The following is a 22,516-nucleotide window of genomic DNA, read 5'->3' as shown; positions in this document are numbered from 1 at the left end:
TGAGGTGGGATGGATTATCTCAGCAAAGGAGAAGTGCTCACTATCACAGATTTAGACTGGTTTGTGAACAATATTTGAGGGAAATGGTGATATTGTGTATGTGGAAAAAGTTTTAGATCTTTGAGTTCATCTCATACAAAATGGGAGCAAAACCAAAAGTGTTGCGTTTATATTTTTGTTGAGTATATAATCCACATGTATTCTTTCAAACTAATCCTACCCAACCTTGGATACAAACAACCTCGACTTGAATTCCGCAGTCAGGTAACCTCCAAGACAGAAATAAACAGGCTTGTGGCGACATATATTGTGGAGGAAATGTTGCCTATTTCTACCGTGGAGTCGCCTTCTTTCAGAAACATTTTTTATGCAAAATACCAACAGTGGATGGATTGGAAAGTACTTGCGATAGAAAAACATTTGCAAACTATCTGGAGAAATGCTATAGCAAGATGGAAAGTGAGCTAAAGTCAACTTTTGAGAGCCTGGAGTATGTATCGACCACCACGGATATTTGGACGTGTCATAACAAACGTTTTATGGGCATGACGGCACATTGGATTAACCCAAATGCTTTAAAACATGAGAAAGCAGCAATTGCCTGCTGAAGAATAAAAGGACGCCACGTATATGACATCGTGGCAAGTGAAATAGAAGATATATATTCAGCTTTTGGACTCACTCAAAGTAACTGCTACTGTGACAGATAATGGGTCAAACTTCATCAAAGCCTTTTGTGTTTATGAGGCAACAACAGCACCATCTGATTCGGAGGAGGAGGGGAGTGAAGAGGAGGACAATGTTATTTTTGCTAACGTTAATGACATCCTATCAAATGGCACGTCAGAAGGAGATTACACTCTGCCTCCTCATTTAAGGTGTGCTTCACACACACTGAACTTGATTTCCAATAATGATGTCAACAAATGGCTGTCTGCAAATGCTGAGTCCAAATCTGTATACAGAAGTGCAACAGCCAAGTGTTCTGCTCTCTGGACCAAGTGTAGCCATTCAACTGTAGCATCAAAACTTGTTGAAAATACGAGGTCTATTAGAAAAGTATCCGACCTTATTATTTTTTAAAAAAACCATATGGATTTGAATCACGTGTGATTACATCAGCCAAGCTTGAACCCTCGTGGGCATGCAAGAGTTTTTCACGCCTGTCGGTGACGTCATTCGCCTGTGAGCACGCCTTGAGGGAGGAGTGGTCCAGCCCCCTCGTCGGAATTCCTTTGTCTGAGAATTTGCTGAGAGACTGGCGCTGTGCTTCATCAAAATTTTTCAAAAACTGTGAGGCACATCCGAGTGGATACCATTCGAGAAATTAAGCTGGTTTTCTGTGAAACTTTTAATGGCTGATGAGAGATTTTGGATTGTTTCTATCGCTGTAAGGACTTCCCACGGAGCGGGACGTCGCGCAGCGCTCCGAGGCGACGTTGTCATCCTGTTTCAAGCTGAAAACCTCCAAATTTAAGCCTCTGTTGACCCAGGACGTCGTGAGAGAACAGAGAACTTTCAGAAGAGGTCGGAATCAGCAGTTTATCCGGACATTCCACTGTTAAAGGAGATTTTTTTTAATGAAAGACGTGCGGACAGATTGGCGCGTCGGCTCGCAGCCGGTGCGGCATGCCCGCTACAGGAAGAACACCTCCGTTGGAAGCCTTAAGGACAAGTTGGAACATGCCCTGCTGTTAAACAATTTCTCAGATACTCACTCAACTGAAAGCCACCAAAAGCCGCCTGGATTTTACAAATGGTTATCAACACGGAGGTATTTTTCCTGTGGCGTGTTTTTCCATTCCGATGTGCCTCACAGTTTTGAAAAAATTTTGATGAAGCACAGCGCCAGTCTCTCAGCAACGTCTTAGACAATGAAAATCCGACGAGGGGACTGGACCACTCCTCCCACAAGGCGTGCTCACAGGCAAATGACATCACCGACAGGCGTGGAAAAACTCACGCATGTGCACGAAGGTTCAAGCTTGACTGACGTAAAAACATATGAATCAAATCCATATAGTTTTTTTTTTTTTTTTTAAATAAAACGGTCGGTTTCTTTTCTAATAGACCTCGTATATGCCAGAAAAAGCTCATTGTCCCTGTAACAAGATGGAACTGTGTTACTGGGATTGTCAGTATGCATGTCAATGCATACTGACAATCCCAGTAACACAGTTAAACCACTTGTGTAGTAAGCTAGACATAAGGGTCCTCTCTGAACATGAACACAAGTTTATGACTGAATACTGTTCAGTAATGAAACCCCTCACCGTAGCCTTAGATATTTTGCAAGGTGAAGATAACTGCTACTACGGATGCCTTCTGCCAACACTTGAAGTTTTGATGTCCAAGATGTTGGCACTGCAACCTGGGCTCTCAAGAATGACTGCAGGTCTGCCAGATGTCACTGTGCACTTATGTGTACTATACTATAATTTAAAGAATATATATAAAAAAAAAAATGCATCAGTATTTATGCTGTTGTACTCTTTTTACATGCAGGCCATCAAGACCAGATTTTGGTCAGTGCTGGAAAGCAAGGATGCTCAGCTTGCCGCTGTCACACTGCCAAAGTACAAACTGAGGTGGCTGAAAGAAGAGCAGAGGAAGGTCACATTAACCCTCTGGGCCCGATTCCGTCGTGTACGACGGCTAAGACCAAGCTTTAATAAATTATAAATGACTTTTTAATGATATGAGATAGAAACTTAACTCTGAGGACTTTGGAGCCAGCCATCGGCCATCTTTGTACTCCTCATAGAAGCTATGTGATGACATGCGCAATGTGAGTGTCCAATCGGAATTGGTTCAACGTCACATGGTTTTCCAAAATCCAATCGTAGGGCAGTTTTACCTCACGTGAAAAGCCAAAGATCATTTTCACGAGTGATATGTTACTAGTTGGCCCGTTTGAATAGCCCCCTGGGTGCTCCAATGAGTACATCCAGTGCACCCTGCGCCATTATGCACAGCGATCAGTGAAAGCAGATGGAGCAGACGGAGAGCCTCTGATGACAATCTCACGTGCTCAAACAAAGAGTGTGTAACTATCAGGATTGCTCCACTAGTTTGCATGTGAATGTTACTGGATAACTCTCTTGCTTTCTCAGTCTAAAGCACTGTTTACCATATCAATAGACAACAAAACACATAGACCATTTTGTATATATTGTTCAAAATGTCCATTTGTGTTTATTGTTGAACCTTTTTGTTGTACAGTCTTTCACACAAGACCTCAAATTACCGTTATAAAGTGTCAAAGCAGTTGTTTATTATAGTTTGCTGTGTGTTTTGAATAAATGTGTGTGGAAAATTATTTCCGCTTTACTGTTGTCTTTCTTATTTTTGATTGTAAACCTTTATTACACTTATAAACAGTGTTGCCACAGTTACTTTGAAAAAGTAATCCAATTACTGATTACTCCTTGAAAAAGTAACTTAGTTACTTTACTGATTACTCAATTGTAAAAGTAACTAAGTTAGATTACTAGTTACTTTTTTAGTTACTTTTCCCAGCTGCTGACAACAACCCTCTGCCACCTCAACATGACAATATCTGTTTTGCCAAAACTCACTTTATAGTCACCCTTTCTTGACTTCAATGAAAATAAATACTTGTTTTATAAAAAGTAAAATAAAGACCTCTTTCTTGACCTCATATTTAACTGTTGACAGCACTGTAACAGTAAAACTTGCAATTTTGAACCTACATTGTTTATAAATGTAACTATTAAATTCTAACATTTTTCTAACATTTAAATTCTCTCTAAACATTTTACTTGTCGAAATTATTATTATTTTAAGCAATATTAGTAGTTGTAGTAAAAAACGGCTTCAAAACTGGACCTTTAATCTAGGGGTGTTGTGGGGGGGGGGGCAGATCCCTGCCCCACGCCCCCACTCCATCTGGATTCGCCCCTGCTTTGGCGTTTGAGCACAAAGAATGGATAACATTTATTTATGCAGAAAACATGACCAGATTTACAGGTAAGAAAGTTTTATTGTGTTTTCACATCATGTGGTCCTCAGAAAGAGAGTTTAGGTGCATTTGAGTGGAAAATAGTGTTAGTTGTTGACGCGTCGCGGAGGATCGGCTGTTTTTAACATAGATACAGAGCGGCTCAGCTCAGAATTCTAAATAAAGGAGGAAAAAAGTATAAAAATGTCTTTGTAAAGCTCAGTGCAGGTGTGCTGATCACCGCACTTTAAGAGGTGAGGATGAATCGAGCAGCTGCAAAAAACCGCGGATGAAAAGCTCACAGCTCACTTAAAATGGGCAGTTCAGTCGAACCCCGACCTCCTGCCCACGGACCAAGTTTAATGCTGCTATCGACCCACAATGAAAAATAATAGTAATGCACAGTGACATGGAGAAGTAACTTTAATCTGATTACTGATTTGGAAAGATTAATGCGTTAGATTACTCGTTACTAAAAAAAAGTGGTCAGATTAGAGTAACGCGTTACCGGCATCACTGCTTATAAAACACAACAAAAGCATATATATTCTGAAAGCACAGGTTGTCCTGAAAAAAAAAAGACATAAACCTTGATTGTGGGATGCAGGGAGCGCTGTTAACAGCAATAATAATACATTTATGCCAGGCGAGTGAACTGTCCAAAAAATGCCCTCGGACCCCAGAGGGTTAAAGACTCTACTGTCCACAGAATGCCAAACTTCAATGGTCACACAAGACGTGCACCCTTCAGATCCGGCACCACAGGCCTCTTGTTCCTCAAACAAAGGTGATATGGAAGTTTTTCTTTTGAAGATGGCAATCCAGCTTCTCGCAACTGTGAAGGTGAAGTCTTTAGTTATTTCCAGTCAGGTTGCGAAATAGACATTCTCCACCAGTTTCCTAACATTAAAGCTTTATTCCTAAAACTGAACACTCCAACACCTTCAAGTGCCCCAGTAGAGAGACTTTTCAGTCTGGGTAGCCTAGTGCTAACTCCAAGAAGGAATAGGCTGTCAGCCAAATGATTTGAGAAGCTATTGCTACTCAGGTACAACCATTACTTTGATAAACATTAAAGGAAACATAGGATGCGACAACAGTTCACTGTTACCTTTTGCACTGTTTAAAAATAAGTTTTGCACTTTTATACATGTTAAAATTCAGGTTGTTTACAAATAATTTTTATATTATTTGAAATGTTTCAGCACCACAAATTCTTGTAGACTAAACTACCTTAAGTGAATAATCCTGGCTGATAAAAGTATTTATTTTCATGTTTATGTTGTCCTTTGAGCCAGTATTCAACAACTTGTTTGTAGTTGGATCTTTTTTTTGTTTGTTTGTTTAATGGCTTAAAAAAAACAAGATCCAACTACAAACAAGTTGTTTTTTTTGTTTGTTTGTTTAATGGCTCTCCCCCTCTAGCTGCCACCTTATCGTAGTGGGGGAGTTTGCATACCTGGATGATCCTATGAGCTATGTTGTCGGGGGCTTTGTGCTCCCTGTAGGGTCTCCCAAGGCAAACAGGTCCTAGGTGACGGGTCAGTCTAAGGGCAGCTCAGAACCTCCATGACCAGTGAAAGATCAAGGACCGAGACGTTGCCCAGTATGGCGGAGCCGGGGTCCCACCCTGCAGCCAGGCCTGGGGTTCGGGCTCGCGCGCAAGCACCTGGTGGTCGGGCCTTAGCCCATGGGGCCCGGCCGGGCTCAGCCCGAAGGAGCAATGTGGGCCCGCCCTCCTGTGGGTTCACCACCTGCAGAGGGGGCCATGGGGGTTGGGTGCAGAGAGGATTGGGTGGCGGTCGAGGGCGGGTGGCCCGGCGGCCCGGTCCATGCTCACAGCCCCTGGCTGTTGGGACGTGGAATGTCACCTCGCTGGGGGGCAAGGAGCCTGAGCTTGTGCGGGAGGTTGAGAGATACCGACTAGAGATAGTCGGGCTCACCTCCACGCACAGCATGGGCTCTGGTACCCAACTCCTGGAGAGGGGCTGGACGCTTCATTTTTCTGGCGTTGCCCACGGGGAGAGGCGGAGAGCTGGGGTTGCATTGCTTATTGCTCCCCAGCTCAGTCGCCATGTGTTGGAGTTCACTCCGATGAACGAGAGGGTCGCGTCCCTACACCTTTGGGTCAGGGACAGGTCTCTCACTATTGTCTCGGCATACGGGCCGAGCGGCAGTGCAGAGTACCCAACCTTCCTGGAGTCCCTGGGAGGGGTACTAGATAGCGCTCCGACTGGGGACTCCATTGTTCTCCTGGGGGATTTCAACGCCCACGTGGGCAGCGACAGTGAGACCTGGAGGGTGGTGGTCAGGAAGCACGGCCTCCCCGATCTGAACCCGAGTGGTGTTCAGTTGTTGGACTTCTGTGCTAGTCACAGTTTGTCCATCACGAACACCATGTTCAAGTACAAGGGTGTCCATAAGTGCACGTGGCACCAGGACACCCTGAGCCGGTGGTCGATGATCGACTTTGTAGTCATATCATCTGACCTTCAGCCACGTGTCTTGGACACTCCGGTAAAGAGAGGGGCAGAGCTGTCGACCAATCACCACCTGATGGTGAGTTGGATCCGCTGGGAGGGGAGGAAGCCGGTCAGACCTGGCAGGCCCAAACGTATCGTGAGGGTCTGCTGGGAACGACTGGCGGAACCCTCTGTCAGGGAGGTCTTCAACTCCCACCTCTGGGAGAGCTTCTCCCAGATCCCGGGGGAGGTTGGAGACATGGAGTCCGAGTGGACCATGTTCTCCACCTCCATTGTCGATGCGGCCGCTCGTAGCTGTGGTCGCAAGGTCTCTGATGCCTGTCGCAGCGGCAATCCCCGAACTCGGTGGTGGACACCGGAAGTAAGGGATGCCGTCAAGCTGAAGGAGTCCTACTTATCTTTGTTGGTAGGTGGGACCCCAGAGGCAGCTGACAGGTACCGGCAGGCCAAGCGTGCCGCAGCCCGTGCGGTCGCAGAGGCAAAAACCCAGGTCTGGGAGGAGTTCGGGGAGGCTATGGAGGAGGACTATCGGTCGGCCTCGAAGAGATTCTGGCAAACCGTCCTATGCCTCAGGAGGCAGAGGCAGCTCTCCACGGGCACTGTTTACGGTGCGGGTGGGGAGCTGTTGACCCTGAGTGGGGATGTTGTTGGATGGTGAAAGGAGTACTTCAAGGATCTCCTCAATCCCATCGTCACATCTTCCGAAGAGGAAGCAGAGACTGGGGACCCAGAGGTGGACTCATCCATTACCCAGGCAGAAGTCACCGAGGTGGTTAGAAAGCTCCTCGGTGGCAGGGCTCCTGGGGTGGATGAAGTCCGTCCTGAGTACCTTAAGTCTGTGGATGTTGTGGGACTGTCTTGGCTGACACGCCTCTGCAACATCGTGTGGCGAGCGGGGACAGTGCCTCTGGATTGGCAGACCGGGGTGGGGGTCCCTCTGTTTAAGAAGGGGGACCGGAGGGTGTGTTCCAACTATAGGGGGATCACACTCCTCAGCCTCCCCGGTAAGGTCTATTCCAGAGTACTGGAGAGGAGAATTCGACCGATGGTCGAACCTCGGATTCAGGAGGAGCAGTGTGGTTTTCGTCCTGGTCGCAGCACACTGGAGCAGCTCTACATGCTCCATCGGGTGCTCGAGGGTTCATGGGAGTTCACCCAACCAGTCCACATGTGTTTTGTGGATCTGGAGAAGGCGTTCGACCGTGTCTCTTGGGGCACCCTGTGGGGAGTGCTCCGGGAGTATGGGGTCCGGGGTCCTTTGCTAAGGGCTATCCGGTCCCTGTACGACCGCAGCAGGAGCTTGGTTCGCATTGCCGGTAGTAAGTCAAACCTCTTTCCAGTGCACGTTGGCCTCCGCCAGGGCTGCCCTTTGTCACCGGTTCTGTTCATTATTTTTATGGACAGAATTTCTAGGCGCAGCCAGGGTGTAGAGGGGGTCTGGTTTGGGAACCACAGAATCTCGTCTCTGCTGTTTGCGAACGATGTGGTTCTGTTGGCTTCGTCAAATCAGGACCTTCAGTGTGCACTGGGGAGGTTTGCAGCCGAGTGTGAGGTGTCCGGGATGAAAATCAACACCTCCAAATCCGAGGCCATGGTTCTTGACCGGAAAAAGGTGCTTTGCCCTCTTCAGGTCGGTGGAGTGTCCTTGCCTCAAGTGGAGGAGTTTAAGTATCTCGGGGTCTTGTTCACGAGTGAGGGACAGATGGAGCGTGAGATCAATAGATGGATCGGTGCAGCGTCTGCAGTGATGTGGTCGCGAAGCATCGCGACGGAGCACTTTTATCAGCTAACCTTCATCAGCGTTGGCAAGCTAACTAGCTTGCTAACGCTTTCGTTTTTATTTTTATTTTATTTTTTAGCACTGTTGTCGTGCTGCTCCACAGCCTGCCTAGTGGATTTTTATTTTGTTTTGGCGCTGTTGTCGTGCGTTGCCTGTGCTGCTCCACAGCCTGCCTAATGGTTTTTTGTTTTATTTTAGCACTGTTGTCGTGTGTTACCTGTGTTGCTCCACAGCCTGTCCAGTGGATTTTTATTTTATTTTTTAGCACTGTTGTCATGTGTTACCTGTGCTGCTCCACAGCCTGTCCAGTGGATTTTTATTTTATTTTTTAGCACTGTTGTCGTGCGTTACCTGTGCTGCTCCACAGCCTGTTCAGTGGATTTTTATTTTATTTTTTGGCGCTGTTGTCGTGTGTTACCTGTGCTGCTCCACAGCCTGTTCAGTGGATTTTTATTTTATTTTTTAGCGCTGTTGTCGTGCGTTACCTGTGCTGCTCCACAGCCTGTTCAGTGGATTTTTGTTTTGTTTTTTGGCGCTGTTGTCGTGCGTTGCCTGTGCTGCTCCACAGCCTGTCCAGTGGATTTTGATTTTGATTTTATTTTTTTTAGCACTGTTGTCGTGTGTTACCTGTGCTGCTCCACAGCCTGTCTAGTGGATTTTTATTTTATTTTTTACCACTGTTGTCGTGTGTTACCTGTGCTGTTCCACAGCCTGTCCAATGGATTTTTATTTTATTTTTTACCACTGTTGTCGTGTGTTACCTGTGCTGCTCCACAGCCTGTCCAGTGGATTTTTATTTTATTTTTTAGCACTGTTGTCGTGTGCTATCTGTGCTGCTCCACAGCCTGTCCAGTGGATTTCTATTTTATTTTTTACCACTGTTGTCGTGTGTTACCTGTGCTGCTCCACAGCCTGTCCAGTGGATTTTTATTTTATTTTTTTTAGCACTGTTGTCGTGCGTTACCTGTGCTGCTCCACAACCTGTCCAGTGGATTTTTATTTTGTTTTTTGGCACTGTTGTCGTGCGTTACCTGTGCTGCTCCACAGCCTGTCCAGTGGATTTTTATTTTATTTTTTACCACTGTTGTCGTGCGTTACCTGTGCTGCTCCACAGCCTGTCCAGTGGATTTTTATTTTTATTTTATTTTTTTTAGCACTGTTGTCGTGCGTTACCTGTGCTGCTCCACAGCCTGTCCAGTGGATTTTTATTTGGCACTGTTGTCGTGCGTTACCTGTGCTGCTCCACAGCCTGTCTAGTGGATTTTTATTTTGTTTTGGCACTGTTGTCGTGCGTTGCCTGTGCTGCTCCACAGCCTGTCTAGTGTCGGATTCCCTGTTTGGGAATCCGCTAGCTTAGCGTAGCTACTAGCTCTTAGCCGTTTTAGCATGGCGGCTTCTCCTGTCTCTCCCGTACTTTTCTGCTCTGGGTGTGAAATGTTTAGTTATTCCTCGGCCTCTTTTAGCAGTAACGGTACTTGTAATAAGTGCAGCTTATTCGTAGCTTTGGAGGCCAGGCTGGGCGAATTGGAGGCTCGGCTCCGCACCGTGGAAAATTCTACAGCTAGCCAGGCCCCTGTAGTCGGTGCGGACCAAGGTAGCTTAGCCGCCGTTAGTTCCCCCCTGGCAGACCCCGTGCAGTCGGGAAGGCAGGCTGACTGGGTGACTGTGAGGAGGAAGCGTAGCCCTAAACAGAAGCCCCGTGTACACCGTCAACCCGTTCACATCTCTAACCGTTTTTCCCCACTCGACGATACACTCGCCGAGGATCAAACTCTGGTTATTGGCGACTCTGTTTTGAGAAATGTGAAGTTAGCGACACCAGCAACCATTGTCAATTGTCTTCCGGGGGCCAGAGCAGGCGACATCAAAGGACATTTGAAATTGCTGGCTAAGGCTAAGCGTAAATTTGGTAAGATTGTAATTCACGTCGGCAGTAATGACACTCGGTTACGCCAATCGGAGGTCACTAAAATTAACATTGAATCGGTGTGTAACTTTGCAAAAACAATGTCGGACTCTGTTGTTTTCTCTGGGCCCCTCCCCAATCAGACCGGGAGTGACATGTTTAGCCGCATGTTCTCCTTGAATTGCTGGCTGTCTGAGTGGTGTCCAAAAAATGAGGTGGGCTTCATTGATAATTGGCAAAGCTTCTGGGGAAAACCTGGTCTTGTTAGGAGAGACGGCATCCATCCCACTTTAGAGGGAGCAGCTCTCATTTCTAGAAATCTGGCCAATTTTTTGGGATCCTCCAAACTGTGACTGTCTAGCGTTGGGACCAGGAGGCAGAGCTGTGGTCTTATACACCTCTCTGCAGCTTCTCTCCCCCTGCCATCCCCTTATTACCCCATCCCCGTAGAGACGGTGCCTGCTCCCAGACCACCAATAACTAGCAAAAATCTATTTAAGCATAAAAATTCAAAAAGAAAAAATAATATAGCACCTTCAATTGCACCACAGACTAAAACAGTTAAATGTGGTCTATTAAACATTAGGTCTCTTTCTTCTAAGTCCCTGTTGGTAAATGATATAATAATTGATCAACGTATTGATTTATTCTGCCTAACAGAAACTTGGTTACAGCAGGATGAATATGTTAGTTTAAATGAGTCAACACCCCCGAGTCACACTAACTGTCAGAATGCTCGTAGCACGGGCCGGGGCGGAGGATTAGCAGCAATCTTCCATTCCAGCTTATTAATTAATCAAAAACCTAGACAGAGCTTTAATTCATTTGAAAGCTTGTCTCTTAGTCTTGTCCATCCAAATTGGAAGTACCAAAAACCAGTTTTATTTGTTATTATCTATCGTCCACCTGGTCGTTACTGTGAGTTTCTCTGTGAATTTTCAGACCTTTTGTCTGACTTAGTGCTTAGCTCAGATAAGATAATTATAGTGGGCGATTTTAACATCCACACAGATGCTGAGAATGACAGCCTCAACACTGCATTTAATCTATTATTAGACTCTATCGGCTTTGCTCAAAAAGTAAATGAGTCCACCCACCACTTTAATCATATTTTAGATCTTGTTCTGACTTATGGTATGGAAATAGAAGACTTAACAGTATTCCCTGAAAACTCCCTTTTGTCTGATCATTTTTTAATAACATTTACATTTACCCTGATGGACTACCCTGCAGTGGGGAATAAGTTTCATTACACTAGAAGTCTTTCAGAAAGCGCTGTAACTAGGTTTAAGGATATGATTCCTTCTTTATGTTCTCTAATGTCATATACCAACACAGAGCAGAGTAGCTACCTAAACTCTGTAAGGGAGTTAGAGTATCTTGTCAATAGTTTTACATCCTCATTGAAGACAACTTTGGATGCTGTAGCTCCTCTGAAAAAGAGAGCTTTAAATCAGAAGTGTCTGACTCCGTGGTATAACTCACAAACTCGTAGCTTAAAGCAGATAACCCGTAAGTTGGAGAGGAAATGGCGTCTCACTAATTTAGAAGATCTTCACTTAGCCTGGAAAAAGAGTTTGTTGCTCTATAAGAAAGCCCTTCGTGAAGCTAGGACATCTTTCTACTCATCACTAATTGAAGAAAATAAGAACAACCCCAGGTTTCTTTTCAGCACTGTAGCCAGGCTGACAAAGAGTCAGAGCTCTATTGAGCTGAGTATTCCATTAACTTTAACTAGTAATGACTTCATGACTTTCTTTGCTAACAAAATTTTGACTATTAGAGAAAAAATTACTCATAACCATCCCAAAGATGTATCGTTATCTTTGGCTGCTTTCAGTGATGCCGGTATTTGGTTAGACTCTTTCTCTCCGATTGTTCTGTCTGAGTTATTTTCATTAGTTACTTCATCCAAACCATCAACATCCTTATTAGACCCCATTCCTGCCAGGCTGCTCAAGGAAGTCCTACCATTATTTAATGCTTCAATCTTAAATATGATCAATCTATCTTTGTTAGTTGGTTATGTACCACAGGCCTTTAAGGTGGCAGTAATTAAACCATTACTTAAAAAGCCATCACTTGACCCAGCTATCTTAGCTAATTATAGCCAATCTCCAACCTTCCTTTTCTCTCAAAGATTCTTGAGAGGGTAGTTGTAAAACAGCTAACTGATCACCTGCAGAGGAATGGTCTATTTGAAGAGTTTCAGTCAGGTTTTAGAATTCATCATAGTACAGAAACAGCATTAGTGAAGGTTACAAATGATCTTCTTATGGCTTCGGACAGTGGACTTATCTCTGTGCTTGTTCTGTTGGACCTCAGTGCTGCTTTTGATACTGTTGACCATAAAATTTTATTACAGAGATTAGAGCATGTCATAGGTATTAAAGGCATTGCGCTGCGGTGGTTTGAATCATATTTGTCTAATAGATTACAGTTTGTTCATGTAAATGGGGAATCTTCTTCACAGACTAAAGTTAATTATGGAGTTCCACAAGGATCTGTGCTAGGACCAATTTTATTCACTTTATACATGCTTCCCTTGGGCAGTATTATTAGACGGTATTGCTTAAATTTTCATTGTTACGCAGATGATACCCAGCTTTATCTATCCATGAAGCCAGAGGATACACACCAATTAGCTAAACTGCAGGATTGTCTTACAGACATAAAGACATGGATGACCTCTAATTTCCTGCTTTTAAACTCAGATAAAACTGAAGTTATTGTACTTGGCCCCACAAATCTTAGAAGCATGGTGTCTAACCAGATCGTTACTCTGGATGGCATTTCCCTGATCTCTAGTAATACTGTGAGAAATCTTGGAGTTATTTTTGATCAGGATATGTCATTCAAAGCGCATATTAAACAAATATGTAGGACTGCCTTTTTGCATTTACGCAATATCTCTAAAATCAGAAAGGTCTTGTCTCAGAGTGATGCTGAAAAACTAATTCATGCATTTATTTCCTCTAGGCTGGACTATTGTAATTCATTATTATCAGGTTGTCCTAAACGTTCCCTAAAAAGCCTTCAGTTGGTTTAGAATGCTGCAGCTAGAGTACTGACGGGGACTAGCAGGAGAGAGCATATCTCACCCGTGTTGGCCTCCCTTCATTGGCTTCCTGTTAATGCTAGAATAGAATTTAAAATTCTTCTTCTTACTTATAAGGTTTTGAATAATCAGGTCCCATCTTATCTTAGGGACCTCGTAGTACCATATTACCCCATTAGAGCGCTTCGCTCTCAGACTGCGGGCTTACTTGTAGTTCCTAGGGTTTGTAAGAGTAGAATGGGAGGCAGAGCCTTCAGCTTTCAGGCTCCTCTCCTGTGGAACCAGCTCCCAATTCAGATCAGGGAGACAGATACCCTCTCTACTTTTAAGATTAGGCTAAAAACTTTGCTTTTCGCTAAGGCTTATAGTTAGGGCTGGATCGGGTGACCCTGGACCATCCCTTGGTTATGTTGCTTTAGACGTAGACTGTGGGGGGGTCCCCATGATGCACTCTTTCTTTCTCTTTTTGCTCCGTATGCATCACTCTGCATTTAATCATTAGTGATCGATCTCTTTTTCCTGGTTCTTTCCCTCAGCCCCAACCAGTCTCAGCAGAAGACTGCCCCTCCCTGAGCCTGGTTCTGCTGGAGGTTTCTTCCTGTTAAAAGGGAGTTTTTTCCTTCCCACTGTGGCCAAGTGCTTGCTCATAGGGGGTCGTTTTGACCGTTGGGGTTTTTCATAATTATTGTATGGCCTTGCCTTGCAATGTGGAGCGCCTTGGGGCAACTGTTTGTTGTGATTTGGCGCTATATAAGAAAAAAGTTGATTGATTGATTGATTGATGTGGTCGCTGTATCGGACCGTCATGGTGAAGAGAGAGCTGAGTAGGGGGGCAAAGCTCTCGATTTACCGATCGATCTACGTTCTGATCCTCACCTATGGTCATGAGATTTGGCTCATGACCGAAAGAACGAGATCGTGGGTACAAGCGGCCGAGATGAGTTTCCTCCGCAGGGTGGCTGGGAGCTCCCTTAGAGATAGGGTGAGGAGCTCGGTCACTCGGGAGGAGCTCGGAGTCGAGCCACTGCTCCTCCACGTCGAAAGGAGTCAGTTGAGGTGGCTCGGGCATCTTTTCAGGATGCCCCCTGGACGCCTCGCTGGAGAGGTGTTCCGGGCACGTCCCATTGGGAGGAGGCCCCGGGGAAGACCCAGGACACGCTGGAAGGATTACATCTCTCGGCTGGCTTGGGAACGCCTTGGGGTTCCCCCGGAGGAGCTGGGGGAGGTGTGTGTGGATCGGGAGGTCTGGGCGGCTTTGCTTGAGCTGCTGCCCCGGCGACCCGACTGCGGATAAAGCGGAAGAAAATGGATGGATGGATGTTTAATGGCATTAATAAAACAAAGACATGTTCGATTCAAGTTGTTAACAAATAATTTTTATATGATTTAAAATGTTTCAGTGCTACAAAATGTTGTAGACTAAACTACCTTAAGTGAATCATCCTGGCTGATAAAAGTATTTATTTTTATGTTTATGTTGCCTTTTGAGCCAGTATTGAACAACGTGTTTGTAATTGGATCTTTTTTTTTTTGACACAAATGAATCCTTAAGTAATGTAACTTAGTTACTTTCTTGAGGCAGTAACTAAGTAATGTAACTAATTACTTTTGTAAAAAGTAACTAGTAATTTGTAACTAATCACTTTTTCAAAGTAACTTACCCAACACTGCATGTTATCAAATTAAACTGTAGAATTTGGTGCAGGGGAGAATATCAAAATCTTTAAACATCAAACTAAAGACACTGAATTCCATTTTGTCAACTGAAATCCATGTTCCAGATCAAGTATATTCTGTAAAATGGCAACTAATCTAAAGTCTAATTCAGGATATTTTAATAGTTCTGACACACCACTACTTTTGGGCATAGTTAGATTTGTAGTTACATTTTGACTGGAGTCTCATATGTCATTTTTTGGCTAATTAGTACTGTTTTCTCACAGCAAGAAGGTCTCAGGTTCACTTCCAACCTGGTCCTTTCTGTATGGAGTTAAATGTTCTCTCTGTGTTTGCGTGGGTTCACTCCAGGTGCTCTGGCTTCCTCCCAATTCAAAGACGTGACCATTGGTGTGAGTGAGAGTGTGAATGTGTTCATCTGTCTCTATGTGTCATCCCTGGACAGGTTGTTTGTCTATCACAGGCCTGACGCATCGACTAGCAACCTGTCAAGGGTGTACCCTGACTCTTACCCAATGACTGCCGGGATAGGTACCACCCCCACTATGACCCTTAACTGGAATAAGCAGGTTTAGAAAATGGATGGATGGGTGGATGGTCACATTTGGCACATTCTGGCCTTGATTTGTCACAGTTTATTTTAAGCAAAGTTCTTAACTGTGCCAATTTAGCATACTACTATGAGATGTGAAGTGACAAAAGATACTGTATGTGCAATATCATTAATTTTAGCAGTTTGTTTGTTTGCTTTCTCCTCCCATATCTTTAGGCCAATTTCCACCAAAATTGGTGTGTGGATGAATGTTAAATGGTCCTTTAAGGATTTGTTTTGACAAAGGTCAACATCATTGGGGTCAAAGGCCAAAACCTTTAACTCAGATTTGCACTCAACGTAGCACACATAATCAATCAATCAATCAATCAATCAATTTTTTTTTATATAGCGCCAAATCACAACAAACAGTTGCCCCAAGGCGCTTTATATTGTAAGGCAAGGCCATACAATAATTATGTAAACCCCAACGGTCAAAACGACCCCCTGTGAGCAAGCACTTGGCTACAGTGGGAAGGAAAAACTCCCTTTTAACAGGAAGAAACCTCCAGCAGAACCAGGCTCAGGGAGGGGCAGTCTTCTGCTGGGACTGGTAGGTGGGCCCCAGAATTCTCCAGGTTCAGGACAAATTTGTCAAAGGTGAATTTTTGGGGTGGTTGGGGTCGTTGGTGCTGATTACATTCCGTCAAAACTGATGTGTGTGTAAAGGTCAACCATGCAGTTGCCCGTAATGGCTTCATTTCATCCCTTGGCAGCACAGTGGATCAGTGGTTAGGAGTTTTGCCTTTCAGCAAAATGTGGGGTTTTATTCTGTTTGAGGCTACGATAGCTTGGAGGACAGCCCGGTCCAAAGAGATTTAACACAGTGTGCCATTCTCTTCAAGTTTTTGAAAGAAAAAAAAAAACAAAACTTGGGACTAAATATTCTTGGATCCCTTCCCTGATTAGCAAGTGAAGATTTCTTTGTTTTGTATTACAGTGAGGTAATTACTTACACAATCCATTATGTTGTGTTTTGTATTTTTATTATGTTGTAAATATTGAGATATTAATAATACTGAGATGGAAGAATCTGTTCATGATGAGTAAAAAAAAAAAAAACAGAAAAAGAAAAAGTTTGGTCATGTTTAAAGTGTGAACAGAAGAGAAATGCTGCTTTTTACACTGATGCTTTTTGGCCGTGAACAAAGGTCACAATGTCTACTGTCAAGCATCAGTTTGCACATCCTCCATGTAGTTGAGCAAACAGACCTGAGACCAGGATCTGCAGGGTGCTAGGTCTAAAGAACACACTTTAATCATGTCTCTTTTTGGGTGTCTCTGGAGCCCCTTAGAACTAAGCCTCTCAGCCTTCAAAGATTTCCTGGAATTGTTCTTTCATAAGACCAAATCAGAAAATCGCCCCCACGAGGAGAGTTTTGTTCTCTGTTGAATTGCAACACTTTGAATTGTGAGACTTTTTTTCTTTTTACAGAACAACGTACCTCAATATATTTTCCTTGCATGTCAGTTTTATTCACAAGTCAAAGTGAGGAGGATTTGAAATCAGGTTGCCAAGCAGGAGGGTGTGAAGAGTCTGCAGCCTGTTTTCAGTCACAGCGCTTCAGAGCGTGATCCATCATCTTCTCCGCTGTGTCAGAGGCTGCAGTCCCTCCTTCTCATTAAGTAAATGAAAAAAAGCCTTAATTGGAAATTGTTTTGATATATTTGAAACTTGAGCTCCTGTTTGTCCACTAATTTGGATGCACACTTGTGAAAAATTTGTGGAGGCAGCTAAACCAATTAAATGTTTATTTCTTTATTTTTAAAACTTACACTCAGTATTCAGATTACATTAATTATCTTAACACCTCCATAACTTATAAGCATGGCTTTAAGCCAGATTTTATGGGGTGGGGGGGTTACACTTTAAAATTATTGCAACAAAATGCAATACCACTAATAGGATACATGGCTAACGAGCCCCACCTGCCTGGAGAAGTCTGGCTTTCAGGTGCCAGAAACTCACCTTGCACACCTCTGCCATGGGTTATAAAACAAAGGTCGATGCAAGAAGCCATTCAGTAGGTGTTTGATTAGGAGAGGCTGTTGGAGACGCAGGTCATAAGGGATATTTCATGGACAGGGAGCTGCTCCGTTCTCCCGACCATCCTAACCCTTTTGATCCCCACAGAGGAGGAACCTAAAGTGAATCTACAAGAAACTCAAAACGAGGACAGGTGAGGGCTTAAATACAAAACCACCTGATGAGCAAATAAACCACAGGTGTGTGCAGAGGTCAAAGGTCACAGAGAAATAGGAGGGTGCTGTAAAACTCAAAAGGTATGGGAGGTGAGGAAAGGAAACAACAATAAAATTACAAGAAAAAATGTTAAACCTCACAGAACCAAAATACAACTCCAAGTACACAAAGTAAAAACAACCATGGAAACCAAAGGTGTAAAAAGTGTAACAAACGAGAAAACTCACAAGAAGGACAAACACATAAAAGAGATAATCAAAGTACAAGACAATAAAAACAAAAGTTGAAGGAAAGAACTCTAACAGAAAAGCAATGGAGGGCTTAATATAAAAATAAAAGTGCTAGAGTAGAAAAACTAACATAAAGATTAAGAACAACTAAGGAGATAGTTTTGGCATTCAGTGTTTGGTGGCAAACTAAGAATTTCATTGTGCAGGGAAACATGTTTCTTTACTGTGCATATGACAATAAAGCTTGAGTTGAGCTGAGTTGAGTTGATAATCAAAATACAAACTATAGCAAGAATTAAACAATAACCAAAACTAACTCCAAGAACAGAAGGCAGAACTAATGTGGAAGACAGAAGGGACTAATGTGCAAACAAGGGGAGCAAACCGGATAACACAGACAAACATACCTACAACAGCTCTGGAGCAGGTTTTCATCCAGGATGTCTCTGTACATTGCTCCATTCATCTTTCCCACAATCCTGACTAGTCTCCCAGTTAATGCCACTGAAAAACATCCCCACAAATCAAATCAAATCAATTTTATTTATATAGCGCCAAATCACAACAAACAGTTGCCCCAAGGTGCTTCATATTGCAAGGCAAAGCCATACAATAATCACAGAAAAACCCCAACTGTCAAAACAACCCCCTGTGAGCAAGCACTTGGCGACAGTGGGAAGGAAAAACTCCCTTTTAACAGGAAGAAACCTCCAGCAGAACCAGGCTCAGGGAGGGGCAGTCTTCTGCTGGGACTGGTTGGGGCTGAGGGAGAGAACCAGGAAAAAGACATGCTGTGGAGGGGAGCAGAGATCAATCACTAATGATTAAATGCAGAGTGGTGCATACAGAGCAAAAAGAGAAAGAAACACTCAGTGCATCATGGGAACCCCCCAGCAGTCTAAGTCTATAGCAGCATAACTAAGGGATGGTTCAGGGTCACCTGATCCAGCCCTAACTATAAGCTTTAGCAAAAAGGAAAGTTTTAAGCCTAATCTTAAAAGTAGAGAGGGTGTCTGTCTCCCTGATCCGAATTGGGAGCTGGTTCCAGAGGAGAGGAGCCTGAAAGCTGAAGGCTCTGCCTCCCATTCTACTCTTACAAACCCTAGGAACTACAAGTAAGCCTGCAGTCTGAGAGCGAAGCGCTCTATTGGGGTGATATGGTACTACGAGGTCCCTAAGATAAGATGGGACCTGATTATTCAAAACCTTATAAGTAAGAAGAAGAATTTTAAATTCTATTCTAGAATTAACAGGAAGCCAATGAAGAGAGGCCAATATGGGTGAGATATGCTCTCTCCTTCTAGTCCCTGTCAGTACTCTAGCTGCAGCATTTTGAATTAACTGAAGGCTTTTCAGGGAACTTTTAGGACAACCTGATAATAATGAATTACAATAGTCCAGCCTAGAGGAAATAAATGCATGAATTAGTTTTTCAGCATCACTCTGAGACAAGACCTTTCTAATTTTAGAGATATTGCGCAAATGCAAAAAAGCAGTCCTACATATTTGTTTAATATGCGCATTGAATGACATATCCTGATCAAAAATGACTCCAAGATTTCTCACAGTATTACTAGAGGTCAGGGTAATGCCATCCAGAGTAAGGATCTGGTTAGACACCATGTTTCTAAGATTTGTGGGGCCAAGTACAATAACTTCAGTTTTATCTGAGTTTAAAAGCAGGAAATTAGAGGTCATCCATGTCTTTATGTCTGTAAGACAATCCTGCAGTTTAGCTAATTGGTGTGTGTCCTCTGGCTTCATGGATAGATAAAGCTGAGTATCATCTGCGTAACAATGAAAATTTAAGCAATGCTGTCTAATAATACTACCTAATGGAAGCATGTATAAAGTGAATAAAATTGGTCCTAGCACAGAACCTTGTGGAACTCCATAATTAACCTTAGTCTGTGAAGAAGATTCCCCATTTACATGAACAAATTGTAATCTATTAGATAAATATGATTCAAACCACCGCAGCGCAGTGCCTTTAATACCTATGGCATGCTCTAATCTCTGTAATAAAATTTTATGGTCAACAGTATCAAAAGCAGCACTGAGGTCTAACAGAACAAGCACAGAGATGAGTCTACTGTCTGAGGCCATAAGAAGATCATTTGTAACCTTCACTAATGCTGTACTATGATGAATTCTAAAACCTGACTGAAACTCTTCAAATAGACCATTCCTCTGCAGATGATCACTTAGCTGTTTTACAACTACCCTTTCAAGAATTTCAAGAACCGACCCAGCGTTTGACAGGACCCAGCATAAAAGAAGCAGAGCACGGTTCAAAGGAAAACAAGTTTTAATTAACATAGTGTATTAAGTGATAATAACCCAAAAGTCAACGGTCTGGCGAGGTGGAAAAATGGCGCGCTCCCAGCAGCGCAAAAGGACCGGAGCCACAGCAATTCTGGACCCAAGGACCCCGCCGACACCCCCCAGGTGGCCGTGACAAACCGAGTCTGTGAAAGAAGAAACCGTAAGGTGAGTCCAACACTCTCCACACAGAGAGACAGCTCAAAGGTGCACACAATCAGCAAAACACTTCCTGGACTAAATGTAAAATCAGCTTCTCTCCCCGCAGGCACGGAACAACTCAGTTCAAAACTCCACTGCAGTAGAAGCTGATTTAGACGATTAGCATAGCATAACTGCTCAATATAACAAGGTGTGAGGGACACCAAATTTACTGACTTTACTTCATGAAAGTCACAAAAAACAAAATACCTCAGGAAGTGTGCTGAACAGCGTGAGACCTCACCCAATCCTCTTTCACAGACCGTGGCGTCAAACCTGGAGCGGTCTCTGCGTCCGTAGTAGTGAGATTGTTCTCCCAACGTCGATCTCACACGTCTGGTCACAAAGTTGAGTCTCTGGCAAATACACACTGTGTATTCCAGGTTTAAATGCAACATGCCCTGATCAAGACAGATGCACCACAGCTGTGAGTCCTGATGAACTGCACGTGATAACAAGCCTCAAGTGATCAGGGTGAGGTCCTCAAACTCAGCCCCACATCAGCCACTCAGTCCTGAACGCATACCACCTGGTGGGAGAAGCAGAAAACAAAAACAAAGCCAGCCAAACACCCCAGCCCACAACAGTACCCCACCCTCACGGGAAGCCTCCCGGCGACCACACGAACCTGGGCCAGAAAAAACACCCTCCTCCAGGGACCATAGCTGGAATGTTGGCCGGGAGAAAAAAACACCTCCTGCAGCTTTAGTTTCAGCTCCGTGTGCTGACGATCCAGCTGGGAAAGGCCTGAGCTGAGCGTTACTGCGCTCTGAAGACAGCTCCGTCGTCAGCTGCTCAACCTACAACGTTAATCTCTTTATGTGGTCATTGACCATCTCAATGTTGAGCTTCTCCTCCTCTAGATTTTTCCTCCAGCTGGATGATACGAGCTTCCAGCCGCCTATTCTCCTCTGCCAACAGGGAACTCTGTGTTGAGACTATAAATCTCATCTTGGAGCTCATCCTTTCACTCCCCGAGCCTGTCTACAGTAGACAGCTCCTCCTGGGTGTGTAGCATGTCTCCCTCCATGGCTTTAAGCTTCTTATCACTGTCTTTAGCATCATTAACTGCTTCATCCCCGGACATTCGCAGCTCTTCCAGTCCTCTTATCTGGTCTTTCATTCGGGCTTGCAGTTTCTTCAGCTGCTATAAGACATTATCGTGATTTTCAATAGCATCTTCAAGATGGCCTTCAAGCCCTCCCGGATCCAGCTCCCGTTTCTTCTTGGCAGAGTGGGCCTGGAAACATTGCCTACGTTCATCCTCCAGCTGAATCTTCATCTCCTCCAGTTACTGCTCCATGACACGCTTGGACCTCTCCAAACTATGAACTCTCTTTCCAAAGTCATCCATCTCAGTCTTGAACACTTTATTAAACCGGTCAAGTTCACCTTTCAGGTCTGTAAGAGTGTTCAACTCTCTTGCCAGGGTCAACACTTTTGTATCCTTCTCCCTGGCCTCCACTTCGGCACGATCATGCTCCTCTGCATATTGAGTAGCAATACACTTCTCTTGGGCCCACATCTGGTCAAACTTCTTTTGCTTCCTCTCCAGATTGGAGACAATCTGCCGAAGGTGGTCCTGGTCCACCATGAGGTCATCCAACTCTTGCTGCAAACGGATTTTCCAGCTTATCCAGTTTGTCCATAGGCTGAACTTTTCTACTCCAGCTGCCGCTGACCACCGTCCAAACTCCCATTGGACTCATTTGAGGCCCTCTTCAGCCCCCTCTACTGACAAGGCGTCCTATTCTGCCTTTGTCTTCCTTTCAGCCAGCTGAGTCTAGAGAGTAAAAACTTACTTCTCCACAGTCTTCTTGCTCTCTTCCTCTTTTTTCAGCATCTCCCGCAAAATATGCCCCTCATCCTCCATCTGCCCTAGGCGGATGGAGAAGGAAGGTGTCTAATGGACTTCCTCTTGGAGCAGCTCCTGAATGTCCTGCAGCTGACACTTCAGTGCAGAGATATCTTTTGTTGAATTTGATGGTCTTGCCTTCTGCTTCATTTAGCAGACCTGTTAGTCTCCACCTCTGACTGCATCTTTGCATTCGTTTCTGTCAACTCTTGCTTCTGTCATTCACTTTGCTCAGGTTTGGCCAGGAG

The 22,516-nt window shown here is 44.2% G+C and overlaps 1 pseudogene; it reads right to left on the bottom strand.

Moving 5' to 3' along the window:
- LOC117511486 overlaps window positions 1–22,007 on the bottom strand; it is a 43,894-nt pseudogene extending 21,887 nt beyond the window's left edge.
- Window positions 22,008–22,516: the final 509 nt, after the last annotated feature.

Source organism: Thalassophryne amazonica, chromosome 6 (genome assembly GCF_902500255.1).
Source record: "Thalassophryne amazonica chromosome 6, fThaAma1.1, whole genome shotgun sequence".
Lineage (NCBI taxonomy): Eukaryota > Metazoa > Chordata > Actinopteri > Batrachoidiformes > Batrachoididae > Thalassophryne > Thalassophryne amazonica.
This window is presented reverse-complemented; position numbering and strand designations above follow the sequence as displayed.